This window comes from Catharus ustulatus, chromosome 1 (genome assembly GCF_009819885.2).
Source record: "Catharus ustulatus isolate bCatUst1 chromosome 1, bCatUst1.pri.v2, whole genome shotgun sequence".
NCBI lineage: Eukaryota > Metazoa > Chordata > Aves > Passeriformes > Turdidae > Catharus > Catharus ustulatus.
Window position 1 is genome coordinate 96,952,614 of NC_046221.1, and position 20,913 is coordinate 96,973,526.

The following is a 20,913-nucleotide window of genomic DNA, read 5'->3' on the forward strand; positions in this document are numbered from 1 at the left end:
CTGCTTTCTGATACATTGTGGTGTAGCTGAATTTGCCTGGCACTACCAGGCATGGTGAGGTTACAGCTTCACCATATTTGTATTGAGCTGCTTTGGTTAAAATGTTCTTCAGGAGTTACAGAGAGGAGAGGAAGTTTCAATGGTCAGAAGTGCATGTCTCAGCTGAATGTGAATTCTGTGAGACAGAGGTAAATTGGTCTAGCCTGAAGGTTCTTGTTCTGCTGAACTCGGATGTTTGCTGCAGACCAGAGCAGCATGTGAGCATGTCCAAAAGAGACTTCAATGACATTTTCTGTTAGCTATTCTTAACACAAAGTTTTCTCAGATCACAGTCAAATCTCTTACATTTTATTATTGGGCCTTTGTTATGAATGACACTGAAGACTGCAATTTGAGACACAAAATATCTAACTTGTCACTTAATTTCCTTTTTTTTTTAATTTAAAATCTTTTTTCAGTGTCAGGCTACACAATTTCTTCTCCATTATGACAGTTTCATTGATATAGGACAAGGCAAACGTGTAAGAAAAGCAATTATGACACCACAAAATTTGATCAGGGATTAAAAGTATAAATTGCCTGAGGTAAGAACACATAGATCAGTTAAATTGCATCTAGAAATAAATCAGTCAAGCTACACATACCGCTGAGGGATAATTGTTTGCTGGTCCCTTTGGATGAGTGTACAACAAACCAACACAGCATTAAACACTGGGTCACACACTGATTGCTGTGAGTAGACCTCAGCAGCATCACAAATGCTTTGCAAGGACCTTTCCATTGTAAATTCTGGAATTTTTAATTGAATCATGATATTTTCGTGTGATTTTAAAGGTATTAATTTTAATGAGATATAGCCTACTCTTTAAAAGCAAACACTGTGGCACTGTGGAAATTTGGATCTTTTTGCATCTAGATGGTGTTTTCTGCTACTTTCCATTTTGAAGATGCAAGCTATATTATAGAGGCCAAAGAGCTACAATTATTATTCTAGAAAAGATTCAGTGCTCAGCTTTTCAGCCTAATGTTCCAGACCTATGCGTGTTAGTGTCAAGTTTTCCCTCTTGCAGAAAGTAGGGGGAAAGCATATGGGAAGAAAGGCATCCTTTAGTGGCTATTTCCTAACAGTGTACAGCAAAGCAAGCTTTCTCTCTGCTTTGAGTCTATTTTCCAAGTCAAATCCCAAGGGATGCAGCAGGGGCCATTTCCCCAGTTTGAATCAACCCTTAGCCTGTGGGAGAGGGGAGGGATCCTACTCCAGAGCACTTCTAAAATGCATCCCAGCTGCTGCTGGGCTAAGGAAGAAGCTGTGACAGAGGGAACAGAAATCCCTGTAGATGTGGTTCAGAAAACATTTGGATAAGTAGCTGTTATGAATCATGAATATTAAGTGTACTTTCCCTTCAAACCTAAGTAATGGCATCTGACTCATTGGGCTCATGAATTTCTGTAGCTATTCCTGCAAATAGCATGTACATGGACGGAAGGAAGGAAGGAAAATGTAACTACCTTGCCAATTATTTCTTTTCATATCTGTTTTTTATGTTTGGGCATTTGGGGTTTTTAAGATCTGGGCACTTTGGTTTTCTGGTTTTTTATGTTGCACCAGTGAGTAAATGTCAGCTGTTAAAATGTTCAGGCAACTAAAGATACAGCTAAGCACCTAGAATATTGATTTTATTTTGCAACTTATTATTTAGTATGTATTTAAACATAAGCAAACTGTATTGTGTTTCTGACTGAAATACATCTATGAGCTATTTCCCCAGAAAAGCAAATGATGATATTTATGTATATCCTGATAATCATGTTATACACCTTATACATTTATAGTGCATTTTATATAAGGATTTTGATCAATTTGTAAGCTGGTCAAAGGCTCGCCCAATGATGAGTGATAAAAAAGAGTGATATTAAAAGGAACTCCATAATAATTATAAATCTGGAATATCCAGGTGTTGCCCACTTACAAATATCAAACTGTGTATCTCTCTGCAGTAAGTCAAAGGAACATGTCATGTGAAACCAAATGTCTAAAAACTGCAGAATATATTTTTTCTACTTATATTTAAAAGTATTGGGGGTAGAAGAGCTGTCTTTCATATTTTCTTTCTGAAAAATATTTTACCTGAGACTTTTAAACTGCTCATACAGGTCTTTCTATTAGGCCCTGATTAAGCAAAGTGCTTAAAAACACACCGAATATTAAGAATGAGTATTCCAAATGGGCTGGTGAAGGGCTGTATTGAATCAAGTCTTTAAAGAGTATGTTTCTTGTTTTGCAAAGAAACATTTCCCTTATAGAGTTAATATTTAGTATCCCCTCTTTGTGGAAACTTTTTGGATGCTGTTTACAGTAACCCAACTACTATCTGTGAGAAAGAATAAACTTTGTTACACAAAATGTGAATATTATACAATTTTTAATGTGCATCTCAGTGAAATTAAAGGCATGTCAGGCTTAGGTTTTTCAATAAAGGCATGCCATCGCCTGGGGGCTTGTCATGGCTGAAAATCTAGTTTGTGACATGCTTTTCACTTCTCTGAGTGACAGGCGAGGCAGTGCTGCCTCCGAAATAAAACGTGTTAAGGCTTTTGCAGACTGCATGTATTTTATGATCTTAAGTTATAACAGAATCATAGAACATCCTGACTTCAAATGGAGATAATAAAGCTGAAGTTAGTGTTTCAATTCTTGGTTGGCTTTGTTCTTTGAGGTCTGCAAAGGTGGACTCCTCTCAGTCACAAAATGCAGCTGTATGTGATGCGATCCCAATGCACCACAGCAGCCTTATTTTCTCTTGTCTTTCATGCTGGCTTCATCTACTGCTTTCTGCAAAGCTCAGCAACTCCTGGCAGTACATAGGTGAGAGGAACTGGGAAAGAACTTGCTCCAAATGCCATGTGTGTCACTAGTATAATCTCATTCAGCAGTGCATCTCATATAAGAAGGGGAACAAGTGAAAAAAATTCTCAAACACAGCAATCCCTTTGTGCTTTAATGAGATTTTTAAGAAAGGAAAAGAGGGATGGGTATCTTTCTCTGTCAAAGTATTATTATTTTTTATTTTCTCAATTAAAAGAAATAATTACCTCATCTTGATAATCATATTTAATTACTATTACATTCACAGGATGTAGTCATTGTTTCAATTGTATTTCAGTTATAACAATGAGAAAAGTTACTTTTAATAACCACAACCTTTTAGGGGAATGCAAATTTAGGTTCATGTCACTTTACCTTTTGTTCACTGGCAGCCAAAATTAATCCATTCAGAAATCAGACATCACTGTCTGTTTGACTTAGACACCTATTGTAGTTATCAAATGTGGATGATTTGCTCAAGGCTTCAGCCTTTAAGTCCTTCCCCTCCCAGAATATGCACCTTATTACCATCTCCATCATTTCTCTTCCGCTCCAAGATGGCACTATCTTTTGCTCCCTCCTAGCCTTTGTGCTGTGATCTAATCTTCTACTCCTGCTGCAGTTCTTCTTTACCTTTGCAGTTCCTAAATGAAAAAGCTTTTTTGTCTGCTGATTGCCTCCATCAAATATTTGTGACAATATCTCCTTTTACTTGTTATTCAGCCAGTCCGTATAGATGGAAAGGTCTTAATCCTCTCCAGGAAATTAATCCCTATGTACTTTGATTTAAATTCCTCCACCAATGCATATATTAAGAAGTTATGTGGCAGTGAGAAGGCCATTGACTTAAAGGCTGTGATCTGAGAGGGGAAATAACATCTGACATGCATGATGTTGGCAAAAGCTGCTTTTGTGTTGTGGCTTTCTGAATTTCCCTTTGTTAATTCACATCTTTCTGCAGTGGCAGTGTTTGTGTGTGATAGGAGTTTTCTCAATGTAAGTTGTTCCAGAGCTTACTCCAGACAGATGGGGCAGTTTTGCATATCTTTCTCACTATTTTTCCCTCTTTGCCTTTAGTTTGAAGATTAGTTTTTTCAGATATGCCTTATTTTGCGATAAACACTGGCTACTTTCCTGTCCTGTCCTGATTTCCACATTCCTGAAGCCTGCATGCTGTTTTCAGCTTAATGTTGTAATTAACTGCAGGACAGTAGCACTGATGTAGGTGAGTAGAGCTGGCACCTTTCCCAGCCTTCCTTGGTGCAGTCTCTGCAAGCAGGGTAACAAGGATGCCTTTACTGACAGAGTATTTCCAGTTTGTTGGTCTGTAATCTTAATATAGGCAAGACTTCCAAGTGATTCTCATATTTGCTGCATAGTGTTTCTAAACTGCACAGTGATTAGCATGCATTTGTACTCACTGATGGCAGGCTTTTAACACTAAAAATACAAAATATTTCTTTAAAAGTTGAATGTGTTGAAATTCTCCCCAAAATTAGAATGTTATTTTTTGCATTTTAAAGTTCTACATATGTAAGCATAAAGAAAGTGTAAATTTGGTTTGGGGTTTTTTTTTTTAAGTCTGGATGAAGTGGAAACCACTTTCAAAAACTCTCCAAACCCCAAAAGAGGTTATCAAGGGTTATAAAGCAACAGGAGAAGAGTGGAAGCTTGTTCCTACTAGTTATGTAAAAAAGCTGGAAAAGCATTGAATGCTGCACACCAAGGAAGTTGTTGACAAGCACTCTTTTTATGATCTGTTGGAAAAACCTGACCTGATTTCATTGTAGAGAAAGGTTAAGTGTAAGTTTAAAGATGATGTAATTTGCAAGCCACCAATTTTTGAAGGCTATATATCCCCATCCTGCTAAGAAAAGGTGAAAATAAGAAAAATTGAAACCAGATGGTACTCTTTACTTTAGCAGAAGTGGTCATAACTCTCTTCAGATTAGCCATCTTGGATATGAAAGAAGGAAAGATGATTCATCTTAAAAAATGGTGTCATGTTCTTGTTTCAGGGCTGCTTTTCAGCTTTCTCCCATTTTGTCTTGCTGTTTCCTTTTCAATTCTGTGATAAGAGCAAACCCACCATGTTGGGCAGTAAAATGAGCTCTGGTGGGAACTGGGAGTTGAGAGTAATTGCTCCCTTGCCACTCACAGGGCTCTTTCTTGGTGTAAAGGTAGAGTAACCCAGGAGCAGTGGGCTTGGGCTGGTTTGTGTGAGCCAGGAGATGTGGAGGCAGCACTTGAGTAAAGCCTGCTCTGGAACAGGCACCAATTCCCACTCTGTCTGAAGATGGATTCTGTGATGGCCTCCAACAGTTGTTGCATGGTGAGAGGGCTCTGTTTGGAGGTCAGACACAGCAATCAGTGCTCTGTTGTGGAGTGTGTTTGAAGTGTAGCCAGCACATTTGAATTTGAATGCATTTTCTTACTGAGTGCATATTCTTATAACAACTATCTGCATGATCTTTCCTTTGAATGAGTGGTGTTTCATGCAGTGTGTCTGAATGAAAAACTTCTCTTGTGTTTGCTGCACACTGAAATGAGTAACCAGGTTTTTCAAAACATGAGAGCTTTTTCAGGATCTGATCCTTGCTGGAGTTTTGCAGTGTTTGTAGATTAAATGGGAAAAAGAGAGCTAACACAAGACTGAATTGAAAGTACTTTACTCTGAGGAAAATTGCTGAGCAACACTATTTTTGTTCAGTTGATTTTCTGTTTACCCAATCAGGTAAAAGAGATAAGAAGTAGGAAAGAAACAAAATGCCTAAGGAGTTAGGAAAGGCTTACTGCAGCAGCATCCTTAGTTCATTACAGGGAAGGATGTTCCTAAAGTTATGGAACCATAACATATCTCCCTGATAAGCATCGTGCTGAGATATACCAAATTTGTTTGACTGCATACAGTGACCAAACAATCTTGATTTTACTTAATACACATAGAAACAAAAAGGACAATTTTACCCTAATATCTGTTAGGAAGAAGAGAATCAGGAGAAAGTTTACAGCATTTGATGTACCTCCAATAGAAGGTTGTACATTTGAAGAATGCTTGTTTTTACTACCATAGGTTCCGTAGACAAATTTGAAGCTAAAGATGGTTCATCTCAAGCTACAAGTGGAGTTATTCTTTTAGGAAACCATTTCTGATAAAATGAAAATTTTAGAGAAAAATTCTGTAATATTAAAACAGCATAGTAGTTGATGTGTTTGGCTATTAGACCATCACAACAGGGAATTTGCAATAATTTCATTAAGTATAAACAATCAAAATGGAAAATACTTTGTCTGCCATTTCCCTATTCCTCACCTGTAAGTAATATTCAGTATATCTATGATGTGTGGCAAACTGATTTTCATACACTTTATCTTACAATTTTTAAAATAGAGATTATTTTATACTCACCTGACCATTCTTTTCACTCATGAGGAAACAAAGAATTATCACAGTGCTCTACAACATGTGCAAATTATATAAATTAAGTACTGTTGAATAAAGACAGAAACTGCCTTATGCTTAAGTTTCAGTGGGAATATATAGTCCCATGTGAAAAGCATATTATTTGGACAAAAATATTACAATAGCCTCTGATATCCACATGCAAAATAGAAAGTCTTTTCCTTGTCATTTCAGTTAGTGATAAAGTTTCTTTTGCTTAGCTGTCATCAAGAATATTTAGTCCATTATTTTCCATGGGAAAATTCCATTAATAAAAACTTGGTGGAGTGAGAAGTGGCTCAACTTCTAGGAATAAATCTTAGAGACATTCAGAGGCTCAGAAAATCTCCAAATTATGTTCTTTATTAACAAAGCAGTATATGTTCTGGATAAAAATCATCATCATGTGGATATATTTTGACAAAAAATAAGGAAGGATGAATGCTGTCTTGAGACAAAAATTTGTGTTAATTATACTTCACCAATATCAGTAGAAGACTTCAGATATTTTCTATGATGCTGTTGATCAGATACTGGTTAGAATGACTGGAGGCATGAATTTTCTCTCCAGACATCACCTTTAAATAGGATATTGATAGTCTTCTGGGAGTTAGATATCAAAAGGTTTGCAACTAGGAGCAACTTTATTTCTGGATCCACTACAGAGAGAGCAAAATAAAGTTCAGTCTTTAAAATATAAGAGTATGAACACTGTGTCTCTTCTCAAGAGTATAAACATACCCTGGCAGAAAAGAGCACGGACACTGTGTCTTTGTCTGTCAGACAGACTGTGTCCACCCTGGGAGATAAGTCAGAGAGTGCTGGAAATTGTTTCTGGCTTGCAGCCACAAAAATTACTGTCAGGGGTTAGTAAGCAAAATCTCTTTTCTGAATACACTGAGTCAAAAAAGTCACATCAGGAGCAGTAAGCATCTCACCTCTTCTGCTCCTGTATATTCCCCCTGCCACATTGCAGAGGGAAGATTTCTGGTGAGAAAAAAGGGAAGAGTGACATAGATAAAGCCCTCTCTGTCTCTAGGGGTTACCAATGCGCCTTATCTGCCTGATGGTAATAGAAGACAGAGAAATAAAATTGAAAAACAATTCTGCATAAATTCCTGCCCAGCAGTACCACCTGATACCCAGATCTGCACTGAAACTTCCTAAACATTTCCTACAAGTATGCCTTTAGAGGGTAAAGCTTTTTCTGATGCCATGAGACACAGCAATATAGCCCTTCCAATGAAGTTGACTTGGTTTATAGGTTTCAGAAAAAATAGTCTAGAATAAGTGGTATCTTCCTTATATGAGTATTCTGAGTTTTTGGAAACAACATAATTTGTGTGCTAATAAGATTTCCATTATTGCAATGATTGCTTTCTTGTCCATTAATTACTTATGCTTTGATCAATCTGCATTAGCGCTGTGCATAAAATAGCTTTACAAATATTTAATAAATGGGTTCACAATATTAGTGTTTTTAAAGACAGTTATTGCTACAAATTAAGAGATTCCTTTTCCAGCTTAGAATATGAAGATAAATATGATCTAATTTGAGAAGCAATTGTTAGCTGTTTTGCAATTATTAATTCCTTTTATGAGTGAGAGAAAGAGAGTAGAATCTCCTTTTAAGCGCAATATCCTCATTCTAGCTGGGATTCAACATTGTCATATCACTGCAATATAGTGAAAAACATCATAAATATTCATTGAATGCCAGTGGCAGAGAAGGAAATACTTTCTTATTCTAATACCACTTTCATTTGAGACAGATGAAATAAAAGGCTTCTCATTAGTTATTCTGGGACATTTAATACTCTATAGGCATGCCATACACTTGGCCAATTAGCATAGATGATTGACGACAAGAATTAAAAAATAGAAGTAACTAATTTTTAAGGGCAACTGTGAGCACAGGGTTTGCTGCAATCCTACAGAGCAGTGCAGTTTGTCAGAGTATCAAAAAGAAATTTAGTCCCATTCCATTCAGTGCAAGTGTGTTGACCAAGATAAGGAAAAGGTTATGATACTGGAGATAGCCAGAGAAAATAATGGACTCTGTCATTTGTCTTCCTTCCGGCTGTTTAGATATTATTGCTGTCTCTCCAAGAAGCCAAGCATCTGATGCTGGAATGCTTTAATTACAGAGGTGTCAGCGTGAGCTTCAACTGACAGTGATTATTTGGAACTTATAGTGATGGATCTTTTGTAGGAAAATGAAGATTACTGCATCTTTAAACAATGGTTTCTTTGTTTTCCAGTGAGATCTCTTCCAAGTTTAATTCTCCCTAGATCTTGATGGTTTGATCTCTTCAACAAAAAAAAGCAGCCAAACTGATAAAAAGGCTTTTGGGTATGAAGCAACCTTCTCTTTCATTGGGAATAGAAAAACAGGCAAAGCAAGATCTGGGCCTCTGTGCTTCCCTTGAAAAATCTAAGCTTAAAATCAGTTGAGCTGCCCTGCAGAAGAGTTTCAGGACTTCCTTCAGCACAAGCTGAGGTGCTGCCCACAGTATCCCCAGTGGATTTACGCTGGCATCAGCTTGCTCAGTTGCTAGAGCACTGCTGGGGCTCACACAGCAGCTCAGCCCAGCTCAGTATGATTCAGGGCTGTGGGGCTGGGGTACTGCTCCTGAGAGGGAAATGAAAACTCACCTTGTATTCAAATGAATCCAGCTCTTTCTGAATATGAATTAGGGGAATGAATGTAGGTTTGTGTACATTATGGTCTAAAGAGTGCAGTTAGGACTTAGTAAAGATTACAGTAATTTCACGAATACAAGCCGCACCAATTTGACCAAAATTTTGGTGGAAACCCGGAAGTGCGGCTAATATTCGAGGGCGGCTAATACATGAACAATATTCTAAAAGCTGCCAACGCGGAAGTGAGAGCCCGCGGCAGCCCCAAGCCAAGCTGGAGCCCGGCTGGCCCCGGCTGAGGTGGGAAAGCCTGGCAGAGGCGGGGCCAGCAGTGTGGGGGGCGGGCGGCTGAGCCTGAGCCAGCAGGGCAGGGCAGGGAGGGCGGCAGAGCCCAGGCCAGCAGAGCGGGGGAGCCCGGGAGAACTGGGGCTAGCAGTGCAGGGGAGCATGGCAGAAGCAGGAAGGCCGGCGGGTGGGGCTGCCTGGCAGCGGGGGAAGCCCAGCAGAATCGGGGCCAGCAGCATGGGGGAGCCCGGCGGTGCGGGGGCCTGCAGTGCCGGCCAGGGCGAGCAAATGCGGCGGCGGTGCAGACGGGAGGGGGCGGCCGGCAAGCTTGGCGGCGGCCGCCCCGCCGGCAGAGCCTGGCAGCGGCGGCAGCCCTGCCGGCCGGGCGAGCTAACATGGCGCGGGGCGGCCGGCATACCTCGCAGCGGCGGCGGCGGCTGGCCCGCCAGCAGGGCGAGTAAACGCAGCAGCAGGGCGGCCGGCGTGCCTCGCAGCGGCGGCGGCGGCTGGCCCGCCGGCAGGGCGAGCAAACGCGACAGCGAGGTGGTGCTGACGGGAGAGGGGGCCCAGTGAGCCCGGCGGTGGCTGCAGCACCAGCCGACCGGCCCCGTCGGCAACTATGAGCGGGCCGAGCCTTCCTGGCCCCGCCCCGAGCCAGTAAAGCCCGCTATGCCGCGATCCTGTTACTAATTGGCCAATATGTGAAAGCTGCGCACGGATTCTCACTACGAACGAAAGTGCGGCTAATATTCGGGGTGCGGCTTATCTATTGACAAAGACAGCAACATTGTCGAGGCACCGGAAGTGCGGCTTGTATTCGTGAAACTACTGTATCTGCTCTTTTTAGTGGTACTCTGCCATGCCTTTTGATAGACACACACTTTTTTTTTTTTTTCAAAATTTAAATATCAGTATTTTTAATATTTAGAAGATTGTTTTTACAGTTTCAAAAAAAAAATTGGATTTTATTTTCAAATAAAATATTTTTAAAGACTGAAAACTGATTTTAACCCTTTCTCCACAGGTAAAATGTGGGGTTTTCTTATTTTCCAGCATTGTTTGCATGTCTTTTAAAATTTATCCTTCTTTTTCCTTTTCATTGCAATTATGTAAGGGATATAAAATTTCAAATTCTCTTATGTGTTAAATAAATGAATTGTGTTATTCAATTATTAAATTGAATAACAATTATCAGAGGAGAGCATTTATCTGTCTACTTTAGGCATAACAGAGGCATTTAAAGAAAGCATAGGTTCAGAGAACAGCAGCCCAGAATGGTTCCTCTCCAGTCTCACTTTCAGGACACTGAGATTCTGGAACATGGAATTCCAGTACTTTGTGCATGAGAGAAACATTTCAGACTGACCAGGTAAAAATCTTCCTCCTGTATAAAATCAGCTTTTGTAGTGGAAAGATAACTCAGTTCTTTTTTATTCCTCTCCCTATTGCAGCTCTGAGAATACCTAGTCTGCTGTGTGAAGAACAATTTGTTCTCTGCATAAATATAATTTTAAAAAAGAACAGGGGAATCTCCTTCAAATAATATTGCCAGGCTAAAAGTAAGCATATGGCCAATAATAAGAGAACCTGAAAGCAAGAAGAAAGCTTAAAATGATAAAATTCAGGTTCAGAAGCAGTTCTCTGATGGAAATAATGGAAGTAAAAAAGCTCCCCATAGTGAGTTTTAGAACTCCAGGAGCTTAGATATGAATATAGCTCCATGAAATGCATTGATGGGTAGTAATTCCCTAATTCCCTTCCAGTTCCAAGTTTACTTTGATTCTGCCAGTGCTCCTCTTGAAGCAAGAACTGAGAGCAGTACTTTTAAAATAAGCGCAAATTTTTTATTAAATATATATATTATTTTTAGGGGGGTTTTTTGCTGTTTGGTTTTGTGCTTGGTTTTTGGTGGTTGGAAGATTGGTTGGTTGCTTGCTTGCTTTTAGTTTGTTTGGTTTTTGGGGTTTGTCTTTTGGTTTTTGTTTTTGGTCCAGAAGCAGCTTAGTGGTGTCTGAGCTGAGAAAGGAAATTCCATAGACTAAGCTTGGTAGTCTGGGAATTTCCTTGTGCTTTTAGACTGACACCAATCTTGTTTTCCTATGTAGATTTACCAGTTCATTTACCTGGGTGCATTTAGATTAGTCTGCATGGCATGGTATAGAAAACATCCTGAGTGTGGAAATACTGGGTGCATGGGCAGGAAGAAGATGCCTAGTCTGTAGCTATTTCATAGCATTAATTGGACTTTAAACACTACCTTGAGTTAGAAGAAACCAGAAGAGTCACTTTTCATTAACTTGCTTTTATACTAATTTCTGCAAATTAGCTGGTGTGACTTGAGGAGTAACGAGGGTATATCATCTGTTGTCTTGTTTTCATCTCTGTCATCATGCCCATAGGGAATCCTGAAGAGTTTTCAAATTGTATATTTCATTGAAAAATACACTGTTTATCTGTTAAGTGACTAGGTAGGTCTCAATTTTTTTAGTATTTTTTAAATTTTTAATTAATTTTAGCCAGAGAATGTATTTAAAACAACCAAGTATTTCACAGAAGTTTTAAAAAGCATCCATCACAGTGGGAAGATATTTAAGTATCAGTGAACCTTAACTTTAGTGTTCTGAAAGTGTAGGAAGAGTGATCCCAAAGTAACACCATTACTCTAAGCGTGCTTTATGGAGTCTGAAGAGAGCTACACCTTTGGGATTTGTGATCTGTGCTAGCTGGAAATCTACTGTGTTGTGTAGGATCTAATGGTATATGGCACTGATCACCCAGAAACCAAACCAGACCTGAGTGTTTTACAGGGAGGCTCCATCTTTCCTCACCAAAACTGCTACACACACATAAACGGAGAATCTTCAACCCGTCAAAATTATGCCAGTTATATCTTACTGGCTCTCTGCAGGTTGTTGGCAGAGGTTATTCTAACCTGAAGGACTGAAACAGACAATGAAAGGGGCTGAATTTGATTTTATTAAGAATATGCTGGTTAGATCTCCTTCATGCCACTGCCAAGCCTGTTCAAATCTCTGTGCTCAGCAATGCTGATGCTCTTCTCTGCAGATTTCAGTCAGAATTTGATGCTGATGAAAGCATCACCTGAAGCCATGAAGTGCTGAAGAAAAGGAAGAGGATGAAACTTCTACTTCATTATCATCAAACATAGCTGTCTTCATGAATCCTTTCTGATAACAATATAGACAAAATCTGAAATTTTAAAGAAAAGTAAATCTGAGAGTCCTAGGATTGGAAACAGCTTAGGCTAGGCTTTTTAGCTTTACAGAAATAGTCATTAGACATCTTAAATGTCATAGCAATTCTGGCAATTGTCAAGTAAAACCAAAACTACTAATTAAAAGGTTTTTAGAGGCTTGCTGTAAATTTAGATGAATAAAAATTGTTGTTTCATTCTGAAATGAAAAATGGACCCATCTTAGTGATGGTTAGTGGGAAATGCACTAGAAAGTCACTGTTCTGGACAGTCAGTTCCCATGTGCTTTGAACTGTTTTAGTTGATTGGCTAAAGAAAAGTTTAAAATACTCTAATCACTAGAAACGTTTTATGAATATTGAATTAAACAGTTTGAGTTCCTATGTAAGAGCTTATACTGCATAAAAAGAGGGGAAATTGGTATTAGTGTTCTAGACCTGGATGGCTGCTTGTTACAAAAAACCAGCTTTTAACTTGCTCAGTCTTCCCTGGTCAGCATCAGTTTACACTTCTGCCTACAGGGGAATTTTCAGATGCAAAGTAGCTGTGTATCACTGGGAATGAGTCTGCTATGATAGTCTCTACCCAGTAGGGAGAATCATGCACGACTGACAGGTACATATATTTAGAAAGAGATTTGTTCAGCTGTCTGGTCTTTGTAATTTTTTTACATTCTCCTTTCCTGTTAAGGCAGTTTTTGAATTAAAGTTGCTCACTAAGAAAGATAATAGTCCGAAGATACTGTGCTCAGCACTTGCACATGGGTAACGCCAGTGTGCTCTACTTGGGATATGAAACTCTTGCTAATAACAGAGGCTGCCTGCTCTTTAGAAAGAAAAGAGAAAACAAAGTAATCTCCTGTGTCCAGCCAATGTGACAGAGCCTGGGCAGGAGGTGCAGGCAGTGGATCCTGCAGTCTTTCGGGTCATCATCAGAACAAATGAAATACAGCCTGTGCGGTTCTGCTCTCTTCTGAGATTAATGTAGTTTAAAGAAAATGGAAGAAATTACTTCAGAATATCATATGAAATTGCACTGTTGAAGAGATGGAACTGCTGCTTAATGTGGTGTCCTTAAAAGGCTTTTTGCCATCTCTTCTGATTCATTCTTACAAAAGCAGTGGGGGAAAAAAAAACCACAGTGGTGGAAGATAATGTGCTGTTACCCTGTTTCTACAGACACACAAAGCTAGAAACTGAAATCATCAGGGACTCAACCTCCTAAGAACAATTCTGAGCATCACCTCAGCAGTTCATATTTACTCTTTATACACATGGGGAAGGGCTTGAACTCCCAGTCCCAGTGCTTCAGACTGTTTCCTTTTCTCTTGCCACCTTGAAAGATAGGTTGTTTACATCAATGTTTCTACACACTCCTGGAAGAGATTGAGTCAAGAGCAAAGGAATTACATATCTCGTGCTTCGGAAGCCAACCATAGATCAGGAAATTGGCTAAATACCAACAACCAGTGCTGTTATATATGTCACTTGACTTGAAAGCATTTGTTGCACACTGTTCCAGGGCCTGTCATTTTGTTTTTGAAGTACTCATAAAAAAACTTGCAAAATAGCTTCTCAAGTATATATGTTTCATTTCAATTTCTTCCCTGCCATGCTTTTAAACCTAAGACCACTAATGATGTCCAACAAGAGCTTACCTGATCACAGACAGAGATGACTCACCAAAAACTCTGTCACTGGGTAAAAATGATATGGCCATAAAGAATAAAAGAGCATCTAACTTCTTTGCCTTGCGCTGGCTATAAGCCCAAGATGAATGTGTAAAGGCACATTAATGAGTAATAAAGCATAAAGGTTTCATCTTTCTTCACCTGCAATGGCCAGCAAGTCTGATACTGTTTGATGCATGATTTCCTGGCAAGCATCCTTTTCTCCCCCTTTTCAGCTGCTTATGAATTGCTGGTACCTTGTCAGGGACATTATTTCCTCAGTCTTGCTTCTGTGTGTAAACGGAGTGCTCAGATGTTCGTAAATGATGCCTTTGCTTGCTGTGCTGAAAGAAATGCTATGATTGTGCTGTCTCATTTCAGCATAGCTGTGTAAAATTGTTTAGATGCATCTAAATGCTAATCTAATGGAGCAGCTTAGTCTGGGCTTATGTCATTGTGCTGCCAACAGTACACTTTTATGCAGTGACAACTGATGAGAGAGGATGCTGATGAGATGGAGGGAAGAAATTTTAACTAAAGAAATTCTGTCTGTTCCCTTTCTGATTTCTTCACTTTCCTGGAAAAAAAAAAATAAAAAAGAGTTGAAGTTCTACCTGAAATTTGGTAAAGATTAGCTAGTAAAAAATTAATTAGAAATAGAAGCACCTTTCTGTGCAGCAAGAGCATCTGTATTTCAGTTATGCCTTTGTCAGGAAATGAATAAAATTGTAACAGGGGCTTAGAGAGGGGAGATAGGCAAAATAAAAAAAAAAATCCCTTCTCCTTGGAAGAAGAGGCTGAATGGACTGAAATTCATTATTTAGAAGGGAGTGTAGTGGCAGCGTGATGAAACCATGTGATAAGGTTTCCAGTACTTTGTATTTCCACATCATCCTAAATTGAGGATGTGTGTGAATGATAGGTACATGAAGATGTTATATTTAATTTGAAACCGTAGGTGTTGATCTTCAGTTCCCATTTCTTCCAGGCCAGCTCTGAAATATAACTCATTACTGTCACGATATTAGGAAATGCTTTTTCTTTTTTTTCAGGAAACTTGGTTTTGGGAAATGATTTTAACTCAAGATAGTCTAAAGAAATTATTTTATAGACTAGGGATTTTTTTTTTTTCTAATTTTGAGAAACTCTATTACTTATTCAGTAGGCATTTAAGGTAGACAAGTGCCAAAGCAAAACACAATGGGCAATGCCACAGACTACTTGAATTAGCTGATGCTAACAAAGATCTTGGCAAATACTAGATACAAAGCCCATCTTTTTTATTAAAATTACTGGATATTTTTGCCCAGAACAGTTTTTGCCATGGAGGAGGGAAAAAAAAAAGGAAGTTAGATTTCTCTCTCATGTGTTCTTTATTTCTAAATTGCCTCTGATGTGAACCTGTACCTCTGCTTATCCCATACTTCATTCATATGAGAGCAGTTTCTGTAACCTATTTAAAAAATCATTAATATTTCCTGATCTCTGAGCTATCTCTGAGATATAATTTTCCACTTACCTGTCTGACTACCAAGAGTTCACAGAAGCTGCATAAGAATGTATGAAGTGTCGCATGAGATCCATGGACTGGGTCACGTCCCAGTCCTCTGTCTCTAAATGAAACAAATATATAAGTAATCCTCACTCAATGCAAATTTCAGAAGGTCATTACCTGCTGTGCAAAGTATGTGAAAGTAATGTGAAAAACATCACTGGTTTTTCTGTTTTAGACCAAAGTCCTAATAGATGAGTGCCTCCTAGTTCCAATGTTAAGGGATTTGATAAACGCAAATTCTTCCTTCTTTTCCATCACTGTCACGATTGCCAGATTTTAATTTTTTTTCTCAGCAATTCTCTTCCAACAATTTAGCTTCCTTCTTCCTCAATGTTTTTCTCCAAAATCAATGTTTTTGTGGTTGGGAAACTAACTTATTTGGGGGTATGTTTTTTTAAGCATAACACAGCATGCTTGCTATGGTGCAGTTAGATACTCAATATATGGAAGGGAAGCAAGACTATTCATTTTTTCCTGCTATTTGATGCCTGTTCTGTCATGTTTAGAACAAAAGTTTGTGTTTACATGAGAATGGTGGTATTGCTTCATTTAGAAAATATTAGCCATAGTTTTTTAGCTATGCTTCACCTTGCTCTTTGAGCTGCTATGCTGCTCTCCAGATAACAGCGTTCAGTTACCCAAAGCTTTTAGAAAATGTTGTAAGAGAGAAAATAGGCACAGAAAAGACATCCCAATGGATTGTAAACTATTTCAGATTTTAGTCTTTAATCTTGAAAATTTTGAAGGAAATACCTTTAGTGAAAATAGTCTCAAGGCCTTGAAAAGCAGCAGTGACTGAGTCTGCTTTGATCAAATGTTCTAGACACATTTTATCCACAGCAGTCTAAAGATATAAAATCATGGACTGAGGACCATTTTTGATTTGATGGAGCATTTTAATTTTTGTCACCCTCTGCCTTCTGCTCTCCTCTCATTTATCCAAAGATGACGGTTGCCTCTTTGTCCCACACGGGGTTACACCTTCACTGCTGTCTTCCTGGTATCCTCTCTTTCGCGCTGCTTACATCTCCTGTACTTAGCTTCTTGTCTGCAGCTGAATGAGTGATGTCGCTAGGTTGAAACAGAAGAGTTGAGCACAAGCTGCCCTCAGCTGGAAGCTTGCTGTTTTGTTTCAGAAGTGAGGTTATACTTGCAGAACTCAAAACCTGATAGGTAGAATGAATGATATTCCCTTGCTCTATAAACACCACTGTCTTGGACATGAAGATTGGAGGGTGGAAGAGGCTTTGAATTGCAATGGGTAGCTCTTCACTGCCTTCAAGTTGCAGAGCCAAGAGCCACAGAATCCCAGCTTGGTGCTTTGTTTGTGTCTGGGAAGTTGTGTCAGTAGCTAAGAAGTCCTGAGTGAGTAAATTGAGCACAACATGTGAGTGGCAGGCTGTGTGGATTGCATGAAAACATAGAAAATCTTCTGAAAGGATCTGGGGCTAAGAGAGAGTTGCTTCCTTCCTCCTACCTCCTTCTGCTAGTACCTGCATCCTTCCAGGGCTCCTTTGTGCTGGCTCTGGTCCAGCAATTCAGAAACAACATATTGCCCACTTGCCAAAGCAATTAAAAAGCCCCAAACAACAACAAAAAAACCCCCCAAACAAACAAAAACCCCCCAAAACAAAAACAAACAAACAAAAAACCCCCAAAATAAAAAACCCTGAATTGCTGAAGAAACAGCATTTTGCTGATTTAGTAGGCCACTACAGCTCACATAGGGGCTTGATGAATGCTGAGCTACCACCAGGTAGGTGTAGAGCTGTACAGCTAGGAGCAATGTGAGAGGCCAGTAAGCTGCCCTCTGGGTGATAGCAAACTCTGAGGTTTCCTATCCTGGGGTGCTTCACCCTCCTTGGCTTGTACTTTTGTTGGACATAGTCCGATAAGGAAACTGCAAGTTCAGAAGTACACTTTGATTTCAGCAGATGTCACAGACCTTAAACAGACAAATTTAATTTTATACAGTATATAAAGAATATATAAAATTATTTTTATAAATAAAAATTTAAATAGAAAATTTTAATAGATGCTAGTGCTCAGTAGTTCAAAAAGAGCTTAATGTCATGTTCATAACACAGCAAAGACACCTACTTTTTAACCACTAGGGAAAAAAATACAGAAACATAATATACAGCTCCTTCCAAGTAGAGACAAATGACTGCTGTAAAGACAGGGGAAGTCCCACGTGTCTGAAATAAATCTAATGTTGACTAATAATTTGTAAGTGTGAATGGACGATGTGGACTTCTTATTCTGACCACAAATAAAGAACTAATGGCTTAAGATAAAAGGAAAAGACTCTACATCAAAGGAGGGTAGAAAATGTCTTTTTATTAAGGAGATGAAACAGTTACCCTGTATAACAAAGTACACAAATCAATATTAGGTTTGTAAATAGAGTACAAAAAGATGATAGTGCTCAGAAGAAACAGGGAGATGATGTCCTTGTATGTGGCAAGTGAGATTGATGCTGTTGAAATGTCTGGTCCAGTCTGGTTTTCATCATTCATAAAGGACTTTCAAGCACTTTAGAGTTTTGAGGGAAGGAAAAAAAAAAAGACAATTAAAAGGCAAGCAGGTCAGAGATGTATCAAAAAGCAAACAAACAAACACAAACAAATAAAAACCTAAAAAACCTATAACACAAGCTTCTGCTTTCTATACTTCTGTTGTTTGAGTCTCCTAACTTGTAATGTGAGACTAGTATTGTTTATACTTATGAGTGGTAGTACATTTAGGAAAACTAAATAAAGTACACCTGTGTAAGGCTGTATGATGAGTTATGCAGCTGCAATGAATCCCAAATACAGGGATATATTTGGGCCAAAAAATTTTATATCCTGTGTGCCCTGGTAGCTGTATACATCAGCAGCAATATCCAGAGGGGCCAGACTGTGCCAGACTGAGCTCATTCAGCTCCTTTTCCACCGTCTGTTCACATCTCTGTCTGTTGGACTCCAAGCCACAAACTTTTCATTTCCTTCCCATCAACTTTTCAAGGATCATTGCTGGTGTGAAGATGCCTGTCCACAGCTTAAAGTTGGGCAGATCAGCTGGGTAGCAGATAGGTATTTACTCTGGCATTCACTTTTACCACTAAAGGAAAGGAAAAACGTAGATGGTAGATTGAACAAAATTAAATAGGCACCAAGACACCAGTGTGGTTTCTGAGGGTCTCCATTGGGATGATCTGTGTGAAATGGAAGAGGGAGGCTTTGCTAATTAACTATTTAATATATAGTAAAATGTGGGGTTTGTTCTAAGTGCAAGTTATTCACTTGTGCAGTTGATTTAAATGCTTGCTCAGAACAGAGGTCCTATTTTACATCTCTTGAAATAAAATATTTGCTTGATCAAGAAATATTTTTTTTTAATATGATGATCATGCTCTGAAGAAGTTAGTATTAACATTGCTTCTATTATTTTCTTTAATTCTGTACAATCACTGATCCTTTTGCTAATCAATATCTAAATATGCCTACATAACATCACCAAAACACAATGGAAGGTAAAAGAAGATTTTGTGTACTGCTGTATTCACATGGATTTCATAAGATCTAGGTTTTATGGTGGGTCACACCATAAACTGCAGTTTTTACTGACAATGTGCTGGAGTGTGTGGTGAGGTAAAAAGAAAGGATGGAATAGTGCTGACTGGCTCTCAGAAAGTCTCATTTTAATATGAGTATCGGTAATATCTATTATTCAAACATCTACCATTTTAAATAAAGAAAAACATTTTTAGTAATTTATGAATCTCATGTGTAAAGAAGAAACCTCTCCAGCTAAATCTCATGGTATGTTATCTCAGTAGCAAAGAAATGGCTTGATGTGAACTGTAGAACATCATCAGGTTATAGGTCACTTCTCATGCCCTAAATTGCATGTACAGTAATTTCACGATTACAAGCTGCACCATTTTGACTAAAATTTTGCTCCCATACCGGAAATGCGGCTTACACTCAGGGGCGGCTAATATGTGAATAATTTTCTGACATTTCCAACCCCAGAAGTGCAAACTGAGGTGCTGAGCCAAGCACCGGCCAGTAAAACCCGGGTTTACGTGATTGTTACAAATTGGTTACTCTGTTGCGCAGCGGGTAGCAGCACAGGATGGGGAGGGAGGCAGGGGAGCTCCCTCCTTCCCTCCTCTCCCGCAGCCTGGGGGAGGCAGGGGCTCCATGCTCCCAGCCCCGCGGCTCGGGAGGGAGGCAGGGGGCTCCTTCCTGCCTGCCGCTGCGGGAGCGGGCGTGCTCCTTCCCCTCCTGCTGCTGCCGCCATGGGTGCCAGCGGGCTCTGTGCCCCCCCTGCCACCACGGGGCAGCGCTGGGCCAGGGTGAGTGAGCCCAGAGGCGGCGGCCGGGCCCGAGAGGCCCCGCTGAGCGGCAGCACTGAACTGGGCCACCCCAAGCAGGCCGAGCCCTCACAGCCTGAACCAAGCCAGTAAACCCCCCCCCCAACCCTGCGGTTCTGTTACTAATTGGCAACTTTGTTGCACGCAGGTCCTCGCTGCGAACGACAGAGGGGCTTATAATTGGGTGCGGCTAATTTATGGACAAAGAACGAAATGTTTGCCAACACCCGGAGATGCGGCTTATAGTCAGTGCAGCTTGTAATCGTGAAATTACTGTAATTCCTAAAGACAGGTTTCTGAAACACTGATTGGCTTTTTCTTACTAACATTGCTGTAATTTATAAAATTAAATTCAACATTTTATTGTCTATTTATATCACTTCTTTTGCTTCAAATGTAATTATCTTTCTTTTTTCTTTCTTTTCTTTTTTTTTTTTAATAAAGTAGCCAGGAGATCAGAGGTTTCAATTCTTAAAGTTTAGTTTTCGATTCTTAAAGTTTAGGGACCTGACTTCAGTATTTCAGAGGCCTTCAGTGCATCGTTTCAGTGACCAGAAAGGGTTATCCAAAAAGTGACAGGCTGCCACAGAGAAATGTATTGTAGCCTCACAGGTTTACCATTTGGTTTCTTTCACTCTGACGTCTGCCAAAACAAAGATTTATGGCAATGGTGTTAATAAGCTAAACCAGGGATGAAGTAGAACAGCAATCTATTTTGACAGTGCTCAGCTCTCCACTACAGGTTCAAAATATTAAAAAATACTTAGTGTAAATGAATTAAACCCTCTTTTTTCATACTCAATTATGAAATGGCTGAAGTAAGGAGGAATTTTAACAAGATCTTTTCTTAATTTAATCCAGAAAGATGGGATAAAAGAT

The 20,913-nt window shown here is 39.3% G+C and overlaps 1 protein-coding gene across 1 annotated transcript in view; it reads left to right on the forward strand.

The window, feature by feature from the left end:
* The window catches only part of GABBR2 (gamma-aminobutyric acid type B receptor subunit 2), a 476,329-nt gene that overhangs the window by 250,291 nt on the left and 205,125 nt on the right, over window positions 1-20,913 (forward strand). The gene's annotated exons all lie outside the window — the stretch shown is intronic.